Raw genomic sequence first — 18,789 nt, 5'->3', positions numbered from 1 at the left:
GTTAGTGGAATCTACAGGTGCAACAATAAAGGCTAAAAGCTCCATTGCTTACGTAGAAATAAGTAAAATATACGCGTCCCAGAAAAGGGACAATGGCCAGTAATGGGTTAAGCCATAGGCAAGGGTTAAAATTTCGTGTAGAGAGGGCTCTCTGGCTGAAGACCGATTCTAGGACTGTTACTTGGCTTTCAAATTACTTTATATATATTATATATAATGTAAAGGATCTCAGCGGCTCGTCTGATAGCGGATAGGGGAATGCTCATTAGATATAGTGGGTACCTGGGAGATAAAATACCCAGTGTCGCCCAAAACTAACAATTTCACGTTGAGGTTTGATGGAATGGGCGAATTCCCCATTCAGTGGAAAAAATACAGAGTTAAAAATGTTCAAATGTGCGTGAAATCTTATGGGACTTAACTGCTAAGGTCATCAGTCCCTAAGCTTGCACACTACTTAACCTAAATTATCCTAAGGACAAACACACACATCCATGCCCCAGGGAAGACACGAACCTCCGCCAGGACCAGCCGCAAAGTCCATGACTGCAGATCCTATAGACCGCTCGGCTATTCCCGAGCGGACAGATTTAAAATAACCAAGATGATACACCCGGAAGGATTCAATGGACATGGATAAAGCTACGGAAATGGACTATGAAAATTGGAATATGGAACATTAGAGGACTAAGGAGAGGTAAAAATGGAAACAGCATACAAAGTAAAGGATCCTGTATACATTTATACAGCACGGTGCAAAAGCATCAAGGACAAAACGAGGAGTATCAATGTCGAAACAGAAAAAATTACAGATGCATATTACAAGTTTGGAACCTATTGATGAAAATCTGATTAAATCACACATAACTTTCTATGAACACAAAACTACTGTAGGAGTTGTCTATGCAATAAGTGAGGATGAACCAGATCATAAAGATGAAATATTCTTCAGTAAAGTAAATGACTTAGTAGAAGGGATGGGAAAAACAAGAGAAAAAATAATTGTTGGAGATTTCAATAGTAGAACAGGGCGAGAAGCAGGGAATAAAAAGAAGGACCACAGGGAGAAAATATAATGAATTATAATGGGCTGAAATTAATTACCATATCTAAAGAAATTTCACTACGAATTTGGAATGGTTTCTATCAACATAAAGAAATTCACAAATATACATGACATCAGGAAACACTCCAATTAAAATCGGTAACTGATTACGTAATAACTCGGCAAGATGATTCAGATGGCTCTAGGCGCTATGGGACTTAACATATGAGGTCATCAGTGCCCTAGACTTAGAACTACTTGAACCTAACTAACCTAATGACGTCACACACATCCATGCCAGAGGCAGGGTTCGAACCTGCGGCCGTAGCAGCAGAGCGGTTCCGGACTGAAGCGCCTAGAACCGCTCGGCCACAGCGAACTCGGCAAGAAACAGTTTTAAAAACACAAGACGTCAGAGCACACAGGGAACTAACCCAGAGATTACTGTAAAATTCTGTTTCCATATGTAGATATAAACAGTAGAGCAGAAATTATTATTGAGGAGGAAGATTTTAAAACTGAAATGAAAATCCCAAAAGTATAATGCATACAGCCTACAAAATGAAAGTATAGTGTCTCTGTTCATAAAAAGGTTAGGTGAAAAGTTAACTGAAACAGAACTGACAACACAGATATACAGTACTAATATACCGTTAATGCTCTACATGAGGCAACCAAAGAGGCCCTGGGCGAATAATTTGGTATGAGGAAAGATCTTTATATTACTGTGATACAGAAATAGAGACAGAGATACAAATGAGGAAAATCATTAGAAATGGCTATATAAACAAAGTATCCATGACAAGATAGAATTAAGAGCACGACAACAAAAAAATAGAAAAATGGTGACAGAAGCAAAAAATAAGAATTGAAACTACCTGTAATAAAGTAGTTAATCTAACTGGAGGTAAAAGAAACTCAGAGGCATGGAGACAAAATTCTAAAGAAGGTCAAAAAATTAACTATATTACCATCCAGACTTGGGAAAAATACTTCAAGGAATTAGTGTACGAAAACGAGAAGAACTTTTGGATACAATTAATAACGACATAGAAAAAACAGGAAATAATGCTAATATTTCACTGGATGTATAAGTAGTATAAATAAATTAAAAAACTTTTTAAAAAAAGAAGGGCTACTTGAACTGGGGAGTACCACCTGAACTGGTGAAATATGGTACAGATAAATTACATGAACCTTTGACAATTCTTTTTGAAAATCGTTTAAATGGCGAGGCCATTTCAGGAGACTCATATCAACAATCCACAAGAAAGAAAAAATGAGTGTGAGAACTACAGAGGAAGAACTGAAGCTAATGTATTTAACAGACTTAATAGAAGGATTATCAAACAGTTTTTGGAAACAGGATTTAAGGAAATGGGGGCCGAGAAACAGGCTGGCTTCAGAGCAGGGAGTTCAATAAATGACTGAAAATAAAAAATTCAGAAATCAACCCCTTTATTTAGTCAGAACCCCTTTATTTAGATACGGAAAAGGTGTATAATAATATACCCATGTGAAATGGGTGGAATCTTATAAAAGCATCGAATATTAATTCCGTCATAATTAAAGCAATTCGAAACCTTCATGAAAACTCTACAGTGAGAATAGAAGTGCAAAGTTATGGCTCACCTGGATTTAAAGTTATAAAAGGATTAAGTCAAAGACGCAATGTGTCACCAGCACTTTACAAGATATACATAAAAAAATCACTGAAAAACTGAAAAGCGAAATCTGAAAACATGGGGACCCCAGTAAGTGATACTATGATTTATGCATTACAATTTGCAGGTGACCAACTAATTTTGGCACAAGATCAAGAAGACAGAGAGAACATCAGAAAGGAATTAACAGAATAATATAAAAAGGGGAACTTCAGATCAGCAGGAATAATTCATATTTCGTAATAGAAGACGCAAATAAAGATTTGACACTGGAAGAAGGGGTGGGAAATATTAAACACATTGAAGAGTACAAATACCTAGGAGTCAATATCACACGAGATGAGAAACAAGGCAAGGAATTTAAATCAAGAATAAATACTGTGAATTTTACTATTGGAACAGTAAATGGACCAACAGATTGGAAAGGAAACAAAAAGATAAATCTGTAACACAATTAGCAGAAGCCATTACGACATATGGATCACAAGTACGAACAGTTAAATCGAAAATAGCAAAGAGTTTTTACGGGAACGGAGATGGACTTTTGGAGGCAGTCCGCAGGGATACTAGACGAGAAAGAAACATGAATGAAGTCATCAGGGAGAAAATGGACGTCACAATTGCACATGTTATGATATGGTACATACACAAAAGGATGTCAGAGACGAGATTATCACAGACAGTATTGGAATGGGAACCACCACATGAACTCAAGAATCAGAAGAAGAAATAGTGAAGAAAATTTATGTACAGACAAACAAAAATGAAGGATTAAAACCAAATTTGATGTATTATCTTGTGGTACTAGAAAAAGTAAATTGTTATATTGCGAAACCAGATAATGAAGATTTTGCCATCTTATTCTGTTTTAGACACTTACTTTAATTGCTTCTTATGTGCATATTAGGTCACTGAGGTATGTGATCCCCGCTGTGTAAAAATTGATACTGTTTCAGAAGAAACACGATTGGAACGATGGACGCGGTGGTTGCTCTGGAAAAGCTGTTGGGAAATGTTCCACGAACAAAGGAATTGTCATGGAATTTAATGTTTAAACTGTATTTTCTTTAAGGAAATGTTTTTCGTTTTTGGTAGCCTTTATTGTTGTTGTTGAAACTGCTAAGCTGGCTCTGTTTGTTGGAGTTACTGGACAAAATAATATGATGATAAATTTTACACATTTACATGTATTTTTCGGTATGTGTTTGTGGTACGTTCCTCTATCGAACTGAGTCAAGGAGGTAATTTTAAGAGACTTCATGAAGTATGGAATCGTGGTGGTGGTGGTGGTTGTTAGTGTTTAACGTCCCGTCGACATCGAGGTCATTAGAAACGGAGCGCAAGCTCGGGTTAGGGAAGGATTGGGAAGGAAATCGGCCGTGCCCTTTCAAAGGATCTATCCCGGCATTTGCCTGAAACGATTTAGGGAAATCACGGAAAACCTAAATCAGGATGGCTGGAGACGGGATTGAACCGTCGTCATCCCCAATGCGAGTCCAGTGTGCTAACGACTGCGCCACCTCGCTCGGTAAGCATGGAATCAGTTGGATATAAAGTCTATACTTGTTTGTCCTTAAGTAATGAGTCCACATCAGGGTTTGGAAAATTTTATGTCGTTATTTTTGTGGCCAGATTTTTATTTTTATATTTATTAATTCATCCATGGATCATCTCATAATGATATAGTGTTTGTAATCCGAAGGAAATAAAATAAAGAGCTCTAACAAGCATACACACAGAATACATACGAGTAAGTACGCTTATGTTCAGAGAAAACAGATCACATTGAACAACTATAGACAGGACATTCATATTCACAGTACATGTACGTTGTTATGTTCTGCTGCAATGATCAGCATTTCAGTCACCTCTGTTCAGTGTGTGTACTCTTGCTTAGTGGGTACAGCATCCAACGTAGGACTTGGTAACTTGTTCCATCCGTGACGGCATCGACGTGTATGAAGCGCGAATGATGTCCTCTGGTAGAACCATCCTTGTTGCATTCACCTGGTTCCAAAGTTCATCTGTAGTGGTTGGCATTGGGTCACAGCGTGTCAGCCGTCATTGCACCATATCGAACGCATTTTCGGTTGGCGGTAAGTTTGGTGATATGGCATGCCAGGGCAAAAGGCTGACATCCTATGACAGCAAGAAAGCACTTGTTCGCGCAGCACTATGTGGTCGTGATTTGTCTTTTGAGCTACATACACATGCATAGTAGTATTTCAAATTAGTGGGTTGTCCGAGTTGATGTGCGGGAACTGTAGTTAGAAAAGCTTCTTCATCATTTCTGTATCCGTACCATGATTTCCATATTGGAGAAAAATTACGTTTATGGTCTATACTAGTAGTCTCCATAGGTGCAGAGGTGGCAAATGCATTAACACCAGGAATTTTCAGATTTAGACCTATACTGGATATCAATTTTTTGTTGTTGTTGTTTAAAGTGCCAAGTTCAGTATCACTTGAATTTGTTGGAAATGCAATTCTGGGATTACGAGAAATTACTTTTACATCACAATGAACAATTCAACTACCATCTGGCAATAAATCAAATTCGGAAGAAGTAATACGCAAAAATGGTCTATCAACAGGAATTTCGGCCAAAGGAGTTACCATAAAAACAGCATCTTCATGAGTAATTGATCTTGGGGCTCATGAAACCTGAAACATGGCACTAGAGCCGTTTCGTTTCGAGTCCCCAGGATCCAAAGGTCTGGAAGGCGCTGGTGCTGTGACGCTGAGATAATTAGCTCTGTTAGAGCTATTATCTGGGCAAGCACCCACGCCAGCAAAAGGTTGGCGCGTATAAAATTAATTATTTTATGGCACCATGCAGTGACTGCATGTAAAAACTTGCATTTTGCAGTGCTATGCGTGACTGACCATCACATAACATCAGCCGAGAGGAGTATATAAGGGGAGCCGTTTTTAGGCAGCTACATCATGTCTTGAGCACCTGAAGCTACAGCTCCAACAGATTCAACGTCTTCGCAATTAACTGTGAATATATTCTGAAATAATGGCTCAATCATTATTAACTATTGCTTGTAAGAGGTCCGTGCATTGGCTTCTGGGGCGTTGTGCAGAAAGGTTATGGCCACGGGTAGCAGGATTTAATTCAGGTGGGTCACACTGGTTACAATACCCTCGGCACGCACCAACTGTGATTTGTAGTTGTACCCAATAGCACCCTACATCATAAGGCCTGAAGCTGGCGTTGTACGGCTTCTGCGAATGCAGTCACTGTTAAGCCACTCCCGCTGTCGACAGCGAACCAGAAAATGCGGCCATTTTTCGAACTGACAGAACCGAAATTCGTCAGAAGACACTATCTGATGCCATTTCTGTCGGCAGGGATGTCGTTCCATACACCATTCCCGTCTAGCGTGTTTCCATACATCCGTCAAACGTAGGCGGAGGAGTGGACGACGTGCTCATAACCCATGCCGTAATAAGCAGAGACGTGCTGTCACCTTTGATAATGTACGATGTGTTAGACAGTTCCACTCTTCCGCCAGCGCCGAGGACGACGCACATCTGTTCTGCAATTCCATTCGGAAGAGGTGTCGATCTTCCTCGAGCTGGTCTGAGTGGTGCGACCTGGTCCATCTCGTCGTGTTCTGCGACCTTTCTTGATCCATTCTGCACACACCCGTTGCACTGCCGAAACACGTAGTCCCACACTAGCAGTAGTTTCCCGGATGGATGTATCTCATACCAATATTGCGCCCTCTTTCAAACTCACTGATTTGACGGTACGGCTCAAGCATTCATCTACGAGGCATCTTGGACGTCTGCTCAGGTCACAAGATTTATAGCGACAACGAGAGCCGCAGGCAGATTTTCCGTTAGATGATGTTGCGCCACAATATCGATATTGACCTTAAACTCGTGGGCAGAGCTGGTTCAAAGGCTAATCATTTCTGCAGAAGATACTAATGTACAAGCCCGGCAAATATGAACGTCCTATCTGTAGTCGTTCAAGGTGTGTATGACTGTGAGGATAGGATATTACAGTAGTCAAGGTAACTATTGATTGGAAGTCGTGTGCAGCATCAGTTTACGTATCGTGTAAACATTTTTCTGTGTTGTACGGTGTTTTATCTGTTCGTTTATTGTACTCTGCGTGGTGGAATTTGGTGACCAGCACAGTAATTTCCTAAACGATAGGGAGAATCCACCTAAAAACTACACATAGGCTGACAGGTGCACCAGCCCACGTTCGTCAATCCGTAGCACAGATTCGATTCAAGCCTTCCTCACCTCCCAGTCTCACAAACTGGCGCGCGGCGTATTATACACTCCTGGAAATGGAAAAAAGAACACATTGACACCGGTGTGTCAGACCCACCATACTTGCTCCGGACACTGCGAGAGGGCTGTACAAGCAATGATCACACGCACGGCACAGCGGACACACCAGGAACCGCGGTGTTGGCCGTCGAATGGCGCTAGCTGCGCAGCATTTGTGCACCGCCGCCGTCAGTGTCAGCCAGTTTGCCGTGGCATACGGAACTCCATCGCAGTCTTTAACATTAGTAGCATGCCGCGACAGCGTGGACGTGAACCGTATGTGCAGTTGACGGACTTTGAGCGAGGGCGTATAGTGGGCATGCGGGAGGCCGGGTGGACGTACCGCCGAATTGCTCAACACGTGGGGCGTGAGGTCTCCACAGTACATCGATGTTGTCGCCAGTGGTCGGCGGAAGGTGCACGTGCCCGTCGACCTGGGACCGGACCGCAGCGACGCACGGATGCACGCCAAGACCGTAGGATCCTACGCAGTGCCGTAGGGGACCGCACCGCCACTTCCCAGCAAATTAGGGACACTGTTGCTCCTGGGGTATCGGCGAGGACCATTCGCAACCGTCTCCATGAAGCTGGGCTACGGTCCCGCACACCGTTAGGCCGTCTTCCGCTCACGCCCCAACATCGTGCAGCCCGCCTCCAGTGGTGTCGCGACAGGCGTGAATGGAGGGACGAATGGAGACGTGTCGTCTTCAGCGATGAGAGTCGCTTCTGCCTTGGTGCCAATGATGGTCGTAAGCGTGTTTGGCGCCGTGCAGGTGAGCGCCACAATCAGGACTGCACACGACCGAGGCACACAAGGCCAACACCCGGCATCATGGTGTGGGGAGGGATCTCCTACACTGGCCGTACACCACTGGTGATTGTCGAGGGGACACTGAATAGTGCACGGTACATCCAAACCGTCATCGAAGCCATCGTTCTACCATTCCTAGACCGGCAAGGGAACTTGCTGTTCCAACAGGACAATGCACGTCCGCATGTATCCCGTGCCACCCAACGTGCTCTAGAAGGTGTAAGTCAACTACCCTGGCGAGCAAGATCTCCGGATCTGTCCCCCATTGAGCATGTTTGGGACTGGATGAAGCGTCGTCTCACGCGGTCTGCACGTCCAGCACGAACGCTGGTCCAACTGAGGCACCAGGTGGAAATGGCATGGCAAGCCGTTCCACAGGACTACATCCAGCATCTCTACGATCGTCTCCATGGGAGAATAGCAGCCTGCATTGCTGCGAAAGGTGGATATACACTGTACTAGTGCCGACATTGTGCATGCTCTGTTGCCTGTGGCTATGTGCCTGTGGTTCTGTCAGTGTGATCATGTGATGTATCTGACCCCAGGAATGTGTCAATAAAGTTTCCCCTTCCTGGGACAATGAATTCACGGTGTTCTTATTTCAATTTCCAGGAGTGTACTATGAGAGCAGGTTATTGACATAAAAGCCACAGTTTGTTAACACTGAATATTCGTAATATATGTGGGGGATATTTCCATCAACGTGCATTGTGGTTATTGCAAGCAAAGCCCCACATTTACCAAATATCTTCCTGTGTCTTATGCATCTTTGTTGCAAAACTGGAACAGAATGTATTTTTCCTATGCTATATAATTGCGCTGTTCCGCTGTGTGGGCTGACGAGGTTTACACAGAAGCTTTGCTGCAAACTTCATCTAACGTGCACAGGACGCAGCTTTCTCCTCGAGTATTTTGGGAGAATATGAGAAGTGGCGCATTTCCCGGTTCTTATTGGGAACGGCAGAGGAGGGCTTTGTGAAGGCGAGCCGGTTCCGCGTCTAAGGTGGTCTCCCGGAATCCATAGAGCACGTCCGAACGCGAATACAAAGGCGGGAAGGCAGCGCTCTCGCAATACCGGGATATTGGATGCAGCGCAGAGTTGTCGACGTGGACTGTGCCCTGCGGCGTGAACGTGCAAATCACGTGTCACAGCGAGAGGACTCCGCGCGTCACTGCAATCCCGTGGCTTGTGACCCTTATTTCACTATACTATAGCAGCATTTAGGGCTTATGCCTCAAGTCTTAGCAAACTGGGCCAGTTAGTAATTCACGCACTGTAGAGAAGGAGCAGTGGAGAGTGAAGTGAGCATTTGAAAGCACTTATGTATTTCGTAGTTGCAATCCGAAATTCTGAGAAAAACAAGTATCAGCTATGGAGAAGGGCAGGTAATGTACGGTATGTAAAACAACCAAGAGGGAAAAAGAAGGATGTTTGGTTTGGAAATGATGTAAGACAGTGATTCTTTCTTTCGCCCCTACTGTTGATTCTGTAATCGCAGAAGTAATACAGGAAGTAAAAAGAAAGTGCAAGACTGGACGTAAAAGTTTGGGCGAAAGGATACTGATGACAAGGTTCGCCAACGACATTGCTATCCTCAGTGAAAGCGAAGAAGATATGGGCGACCTGTTGAATGGAATGAACAGTCTTTTGAATACAAAACATGGACTGAGAGTGAACTGAGGAAAGAAGAAAGTTGTGAGGAGTATTAGAAATGAAACTGTCAATATACTTAATAACATACGTGATATCCAGGAAGCAAAATTAGAGGAGAACATAAAAAGCAGACGACTCCAGGCTTGTTTGGCTTTCATGACCAAAAGAAGACTTCTAGCAAAAACGTTATGAAGAAATTTCTGAGAGTGAAAGTATTAAGTTCGGCATTGCATGGACCGAATCGCGGGTAGTGGAAAAACTGGAAAAGAAGAAAACCGAAGCGTTTGTGGTGTTACTGAAGAATGTTGAAAATTAAGTGGATTAGTGAGATAAGATGTGAGGAGTATCTCCACACAATCTGCAAGACAGGGACATATGAAAATCATGAGAAGACAAAGTGAAAGCATGACAAGAGATAAACGGAGACATCAAGGAAAAACTCAGTAGTACTAGAGGAAGGTCTAGAGGGTAAAAGATGTAGAGGAGGACAACCAACAAAAAATAAGTCAGGACGGATACTGTGAGAGGTTTGCACAGAAAAGGCGTTCATGTAGGACCGCATCAAACCATTCAGAAGACTTAATTCTTCTTCCATTGTACATATAATGCGTTTTAAACATGGGCCATTACTTTAAACTTGTGTATGGAAGAAACGTTAAGCAGAGAGCGAGTTATAATATATGATTTGCTTTTTCTTTTACCTTTTGTGGCATAAGACGTGATTAATTTCATTCATTACAGTTAAGCTTGTAACACGTATGTGTTGCCGGCGATGGGCGAGGCATGGCAGAGTCTCTGACCAGAGAGTAGTATGTAGTTAGTTGTTGCTTGTCGCGAGTCGGCATCAGTCCGTGCTAGTAAGCATTAGTCTTCAGATGTCTGCAGTAGTCTTGAGTAGTCTGCGTGAGTCGACAGGAGTCGGCGCGTGCCTGCGCGTGTCGGCAGTCAGCTCTGGTCGGGACTCTGGAGGATGAGTATTATTGTAGAAGGTAAAGAAGCAGCCTTGTGCATATCTAGTAATGTATGTTAACTGTCATTAATTTCTTTAAAAAATGCCCCAATAATAATTTTTATAATATAAAATATTTTTTTTAAAAAAGCATTCATTTCAATTTAAAGAATATTTCCAATGCCTGATTATACCTTCCAAGAATCAGAAAAAAATACACGCCAGCGTTGCACGAAGCTGTGCCGAAAAATTTTTACGTAAGAGCAGATATATTCGCAGTTTTTATTGAGGTAAGAATTTTTTCCTTTTTTTATTCAGAATACAGGGCCGAGGCGCAGCGCTGCTGTCGTCATAAATTTTACCTGGTTACTGAATTTTTTTAATTATTTTTGGTGTTTAGGAATTTTTCTGTTTCGAACTTAACATTAAATGAGAAGAGAATTTTGTGCGTACATTAAATGTGGATGCATTTCTGCACAGAGATTATAAATGGGAGCCAATTTTGTTCAGAGGTTACATTAAAATTAATTTTGTTCAGAGGTTACGATATTTTAAAATTCATTTAATTATTATTATTGTGCGGAGGTTACACATGGTTCATCATTTAATTTAAATATTTTCTGTGGGGAGATTACAAGCTTCGATGCTGATCCGAACGCAATGAACTGAGCACATATCAAGATATTTCCTTCGTAAATGAGGTCTACAGCTGACGTGTGTTAATCGGCAGCTGATGCAAGTAGTGCAGCAAATACTAAGTGTGTTTGAAAGAGTATGCCTTGAGGAAATGACATTTTGTTGTTATTCGCTCTTTAGCGTACACCTATACTTTCAGTGTGTCCAACTTCATTTGACGTACGAGCACTCGTTGTCGCTTTCTGTAATACAGTTCAACTGCTATTTAGACTTAGTTTCTCATCTGCAGTTTGTTTGTGGTTGCCAAGTCATAATGACACTTTGAATTATGTTCGCAAGACATAGTGTTAAGCTACCTGGTTTCGTGATGCTGTAACGTCACCAAAACGTCACTGAGTAGACTGAAATAAATAAAAATTCTGTTTTGCAATAGTACAACGTAGGCCCCTCATATCAAACTTGATTCGTCATTTTATCAGTATTTCTACGAACTGGTCTTCTGCTGATTGTTACTCTTGCATCTCGTCAGTTTCGCTAACTACCCAGCGCATTATTCCTTAAAGTTTTGTTAGCTCCTTGTTTTATTTTTAATTTCTTTTCACGTCGTTAATTTACATTTTACTGATACAAATGAAAGAGGCAATGTTGCGCCATTACTATCAAAACATTGTTTTACACCTGGAAATCAGATGGTATCAGTTCTAAATCACTATAGATTATTCACGGAAATTTTGGTATACGCTTGTTATACAGACTTCTTCCACTTAATGGACATAAAATTAAAAATAAAGATTTCTGTATCAATCAGTTTCTTGTTACTGTTATACGTCACATACAGGGTATACCTCCTAACAGCCGTCCGACGTACTTTCTCTGGTGTTTCGGCAGATATTTGCAATTTTGTTTTTCCGATATGTAGCTGAGGACAGCCCCAAAACATACTGCTCGTCACGTTTTCGATCGACGCCCAGTATCGATGGAAAGCGTATGCTAATTTCATCTTACAAACAAAATTATTTTTCAAGGATAATTTATGGGCCCATTCAACAGAGTGCTTCCTAATTATTCTTGTACTATGTTTGTTTTATCGATAGGTATTATCAGGAAGAGTAAAACACGAAAAATAGCATATACTCCAGAACCGCCCTGGCCTGAGCTGACATCCACCGCCAAGAAGCACAACTGTTCAGTACCTGCTGGAGAACTGGTTGCCCTTCCTGCTTTACTGTTTGTTAATGTATATCGGTAGGAGAAATATACCAGTATACCAACGGGCACGAAATATCTCCGCTTTAAAAATCATTCTGCCCGTAACAGGAAACAAACGAAAGGGTCGACACTCGGCGACGAGTGACGGATGGACGTGCTGAGCAGTGTTTGCTTGAGCCTGCTCCGGCTACACACTGAAAAACGTAATTGCAAATATTTTCCCAAGGCAACTGTCAAGTGCCAATTGAGAACGCTACAGGACCACATTGACTAGACTTAAAACCTGCATGTTCTGAGGCAGGGCACAGAAGATGATAAATCGCTTGCAAGACGATGATGTCAGCCAACACAGCAGCTCTACGGTCTTAGAATTGACTCTCAAATTTGAGTGGAGCCTCCTATCACACCCAACACACAGTTCTGATTTATCACTTTCAGATTTTCATCTCTTTCGGTAGATGTGAGATAAACTGCAAGGCGACCATTCAACAGATTGAGATCCTCTCGTGAAAACTGTACAGTCAATCGAGATAGCTTTGTACCACTTTTTTCACTTTTTCAAAATACTGGACGCAAAATAAAGTACATATCACCATATATATTTTGCATCTGTAGTTTCTAAGTGCTTGGGAAAGGGAAAATGAATACAGATTATAGCCTATTAGAGTAAAATTTCAGTTTTAATACTGGTACAAAACTACACTGTAATTCAGGTTAATTTTACCTAAATCCAATGCTCTGGGTAAATTTAGGTGATGACAGCAGGAAATAATCTGTCAATAAGACATAAAAATCAGTAATGTTAATTCAGTATTACAAATTTACATTGAAGTATCGAGATATTTGTATCCACCTCGAAGTGTTCAGCTTAAATCGATGTCGTCAGAAGCTCTCTTCATAGTCAAAGCAATTAAAGAACAACCCAAGCCTAACAATTTGCCAGCCGTTGTGGCCGAGCGGTTCTAGGCGCTTCAGTCCGGAACCGCGCTGCTGCTACGGTCGCAGGTTCGAATCCTGCCTCGGGCATGGATGTGTGTGCTGTCCTTAGATTAATTAGGTTTAAGTAATTCTAAGTCTAGGAGACTGATGACCACAGATGTTAAGTCCCGTAGTACTCAGAGTCATTTGAACCTAAGAGCTTCTAGGAAGGCGGAGAGACAGTTGAAATACGAACTAGGAACAAAAGTGTTACTTCTATCACAAAATAATGCAACTTCATGGAATACCAGTTATTTGGAAGAAAAGTAGTGAGTGGAACAGACACCCTGACTGAAAAACTGTATCCTGATTCTAATAGGGGCTAGCCTCAGTTTGTTCAGGTTTTTATGAACGTAGTATAGAGGCATGTACATAACAAATGGTAAATATGTTGTGGCGTAGCAAGACAGCCACGCCACTCGGAAGTAGCCGAAATGCACGCGTTACACACGCCGGCTGGCGTGATGTCTGAAACAGGATACGTAATGAATGCTATAAAGAAAAGTACGTAGCTTCTTTAATACTTAACTTTAATCCATCATTTGTATACAGCATTCTTGATGATACAAGTGAGACTCTCTCCAGAAATGGTTAATGTCGCCTTGCTAGGTCGTAGCCATGGGCTTAGCTGAAGGCTATTCTAACTATCTCTCGGCAATTGAGAGAAAGGCTTCGTCAGTGTAGTCGCTAGCAAAGTCTTCGTAGAACTGGGAACGAGTCCTAGTACGTCTCTCTAGATCTGCCGTGTGGTGGCGCTCGGTCTGCAATTACTGACAGTGGCGACACGCGGGTCCGACATGTACTAATGGATCGCGGCCGATTTAAAGCTACCACCTAGCAAGTGTGGTGTCTGGCGGTGACACCACAAAATATGTGGAAAAATGAGACTTCGTAGCTGAAATCTAGCTATTTTTAACTATGTGCTCTTTTTTCGTACCTGATGTACTCTAGACGATACAACTCTATTTTAGATGGAGGTCGGAAAACACATGTCACATCGTATTTCCGTAAAATACGACCGATCTTGTTGGAAGTGTTTCCTACGTAAGGCAAAAAGGCAGTAGACGTACGTGTCGACTCAGAATTATCATCAATCACCCGATGTGCAGTTGGTCGATAGCTCAACTCACGTTCAATCTGTCTATCACTATAACCGGTTTGACGAAATGTAACTTCAAGATGGGAAATGTACCTGCTTGTACCAAATTAGGGTGCTTTTGAGTTCTGTTAAGGTTGATCTTGGTTAGCGTAAGGAGCGTGTATATCGCATTCCTTGTACCTGCGGCATGGCATCTATTGGTCAAACTATCAGGACCGTGGAGGACCGATGTACTGAGCATGAACGGTGCACACGATTACAGCAGCCAAGTAGATCTGCTATTGCTGAACATTCATCTACATCTACATCTACATCTACATACATACTCCGCAATCCACCATACGGTGCGTGGCGAAGGGTACCTCGTACCACAACTATCATCTTTTCTCCCTGTTCCACTCCCAAACAGAACGAGGGAAAAAATGACTGGCTATCTGCATTTGTACGAGCCCTAATCTCTCTTATCTAATCTTTGTGGTCTTTCCGCAAAATGTAAGTTGGCGGCAGTAAAATTGTACTGCAGTCAGCCTCAAATTCTGGTTCTCTAAATTTCCTCAGTAGTGATTCACGAAAAGAACGCCTCCTTTCCTTTCGAGACTCCCACCCGAGTTCCTGTAGCATTTCCGTAACACTCGCGTGGTGATCAGACTTAACAGTAACAAATCTAGCAGCCCGCCTCTGAATTGCTTCTATGTCCTCCCTCAATCCGACCTGATAGGATACTTGGATACTGGTCATGCTATGTTATATAATAACACGGAGATATTGGCATGCACGTCCAGCTATTGGGACAGTGTTATTAAGGAGGCAGTTGAGATTAAATTAGCGAGGAACCTCGTTAACAGGGATGAAGGTTTTTGTTTGAATTTTGTTTGGAATTCGGCTCTCTCCCTTGTCAAAAAACAGGGGGACAGTGTCAACGCTACCTCACCAGTGAGTTCATAGTCTCACTATCGATATCTCTGTCTTTGATCATCTTTGATGCCATTAGGGTTCTGTGTGTGTGTGTGTTATCTTTCCTGTATCGGTCCGAGAACCGAGGTTTGAAATATGTATGTACGTCGCCTTTCCGTTGCAGTTTGCCTTGAAATGGCGGGGTGTCTCACGCCGAAATATCGGGGGTCGCTGAAAGTATTACATGGCTGAATTCCCAGCAGTTATTTGAAAGTTGTATACCCCAGGAGAAACTCAGGTCTCACCTTGTAAATACTGTTTCTTTTGGCTACAAGGCAAGCTGAAAGAAGACGACTAACAGTTTAGACATATCATTAATCACTCACCAAATCAGTTTCTACGTTCAGCATTTTAAGGAATTCATCTGTTCTTAAAACGAATTAAATGAACTTAAAGAGTTTTACGCAGAAGAAAACGCCGTACGATGTACCTTACAAATAGAGACTGGCATGTGTGGGAATGAATTCAAGGTGAAATTAAATTAAAATTACATTGAACTTCTATTTTTCATTTATGTAGATAGAAAACCATAAAAACCTTTAATCTGGTACATAGTAGGTTGCCGTTGCCTGGTTCACTGAGTAACTGTACGAACACATTTACCAGCTATCTTTCCCCATTGATAATTCCTGAAATACGGAAATACGGATAGTTTGATGGTCATTAAGGCATAATCATTTCTTATCCATACTAGCAACATACTGAGAAAATCAAGGAAACAAAATGATTTAGAAAATGCACCTCAAACACATAAAGTTATTAAAAAGGTATTTCCCGGCCGGCCTGACGATTCAAAACTGAACATACAAAAAAAAATTCCATAGACCTTTATGAAAAATTATGGCATGAAATGAAGTTTAGATCAGAAATAGCAACTTACTAATGAACAGTAGTACGAATTCATGTAGACGGACCAGTATCCACAACGAACGGTCAGAAATATACGTCAAAAGTAACACAGGCGAAAGAAATTTAGAGCCTACCGATTAATATAGGAGCTGAAAACCAAGGAGCTGAAAGCTCATGCACTTTCAAGCACGTTGTCCAAGTTTCATGAAGAAAGGCCAAGAGATAACACGAAAATTCTGAAAAATAGGAAACTCTATCCGCAGCTTACCAACAACAGCGTTTCGACCAGAGGGGACTAAATCACTCTGCCTCACTCTAAGTTTTCACAATAGTTAGCCAAACTGCCACAGATGCAGATTGGATGTACCCCCGATACCAGACACTAAGAAGATGCCAACCACACAAGAAATTACTCACTCTTTCACGCAAGGACGGAAAGAATGGGAAAGAACCTTTCCTATAAAACATTAAAACATCATAAAAATGGTGTACTAGGAAGAGGAAGCGAAAGTGCTTAATTAATCTAGACTCATGTCATAAGTTAAGGAAAACTGGAGAATGTCGTGCCACACAACATGGAACTACACAAAACTGGCGCTAATAGCATAGGGAACACACAAGACACAGGTCTGCGAGTCCATAGTATTGGTGATAAGTTGAGAAAACCATCCCGAAGCACAAGTGCTACAAAACGCCACTATTTCTTGCATATGTATCCGGCATCAATATGGGATATGATCACCATTCACACGAACACAGGCCGCACAACGGGTTAGCATACTCTGGATCAGGTGGTCCAGCAGCTGCTGGGGTATAGCCTCCTATGTTTCCACCAGTGCCAGTCGGAGCTCCTGAAGTGTCAAATATGGTTCAAATGGCTCTGAGCACTATGGGACTTAATTTCTGAAGTCATCACACCCCTAGACCTTAGAAACACTTAAACCTAACTAACCTAAGGACATCACACATATTCATGTCCGAGGCTGGATTCGAACCTGCGACCTCCTGAACTGTCGTAGGGGTTCAAAGACGTGCAGCGATACGTCGACCGAGAGCATCCCAGACGTGCTCGATGGGGTTTAGGTCTGGAGAATAGGCATATCAATCCATTCGCCTGATATCTTCTGTTTCAAGACATTCCTCCACGATGGCAGCTCGGTGAGGCCGTACGTTATCATCCATCAGGAGGAAGGTGGGACCCCTGCACCCCAGAAAAGTCGAAATACTTGTGCAAAATGACGTCGCAATACACCTGACCCGTTACAGTTCCTCTGTCAAAGATGTGCAGGGGTGTACGTGCACCAATCATAATCCCACCCCACACCATCAAACCATGACATCTATACAGGTCCCTTTCAAGGACATTATGGGGTTGGTATCTGGTTGCTGGTTCACGCCAGATGAAAAGCCGGCGAGAATCACTGTTCTGGCTATACCTGTACTCATCCGTGGACATAATCTGGGACCACTGTTCCAACGACCATGTACTGTGTTCTTGACACAAGAATTTACGGGCTCTCCTGTGACCAGGGGTCAGTGGAATGCACCTTGCATGTCTCCATGTGAATAAACCATGCCTGTTCAGTCGTCTATAGACTGTGTGACTGGAGAGAACTGTTTCAATGGTTGTGGTATGGTCCTGAGCAAGGCTATCTGCAGTACTTCGTGGCCGTCTGCGGGCACTGATGGTGAGATATCGGTCTTCTTGTGGTGTTGTACACTGTGGACGTCCCGTACTGTAGCGCCTGGACACGTTTCCTATCAACTCGAATCGTTGCCATAATCTGGAGATCATACTTTGTGGCACTTGGAGGGCCTGTGCTAAGACCTGCTATGTTTGACCAGCCTCCAGGCGCCCTAGTATTCGACACATCATAACGTCATCAATATGTGTTGTCAGAGACATTTTCAACACACAGTCACAATTTACACTTCTGAAAACGTCTGCACACTTACTCGCTGCACCGTACTCTGACATGCACCAACGCACCTCTGCATATGTGGACTGCTGCCAGCACCACCGTGCGACGACCGCAGGTCAAATGCACCGCATCGTCATACCCCGAGTTGATTCAAACCCGCAAACCGCTCACCAGAGCGTTGTTTCACCATGTATCAGCATTATCCTTAATTTATGAGCATGAGTGTACATATATTCCTGTAAATCAGATAGAAACCAGGTATTATTGAAGAAAATGAGTGAAACTCTGAATGATAAGAGCACACTAAGCTACTGTGATTATCCCAGCACGATTTACTGAATGTACCGAAAGTGTTAAATGCAAAGATACTGGAAATGAAGTTAACTTGAGTAAAACATTACGAAGTGGCTCATACAGAGACCTTTCACTATCTTCCTGTCCCGTCTTCGAGTCAGTGCCTTTCCACATATTCTATTCCGTACTGATTGTACAGAGAACGTTCTCATTCCCTACAAAGTCAGCAGCACATATCAAACACGTCGATACCCTTCCTTTCCGATATCCAGACTGCTCATTTGGTGGACCATCTTCCTTGCAAATCTTTTGCTTGTTTCCTTATAGAAATGTACAAATATCTGAGGCCATTTGAGCTACGAAAGTGGCAGGTACAGAGTTTGGAATATCTCGTCCAAGTCATTAGATTACGTGCGCAACAGCCAAGAA

This window comes from Schistocerca cancellata, chromosome 9 (genome assembly GCF_023864275.1).
Source record: "Schistocerca cancellata isolate TAMUIC-IGC-003103 chromosome 9, iqSchCanc2.1, whole genome shotgun sequence".
NCBI lineage: Eukaryota > Metazoa > Arthropoda > Insecta > Orthoptera > Acrididae > Schistocerca > Schistocerca cancellata.
The sequence above is the reverse complement of the archived record's forward strand: the minus strand, read 5'-3'. Positions refer to the sequence as shown.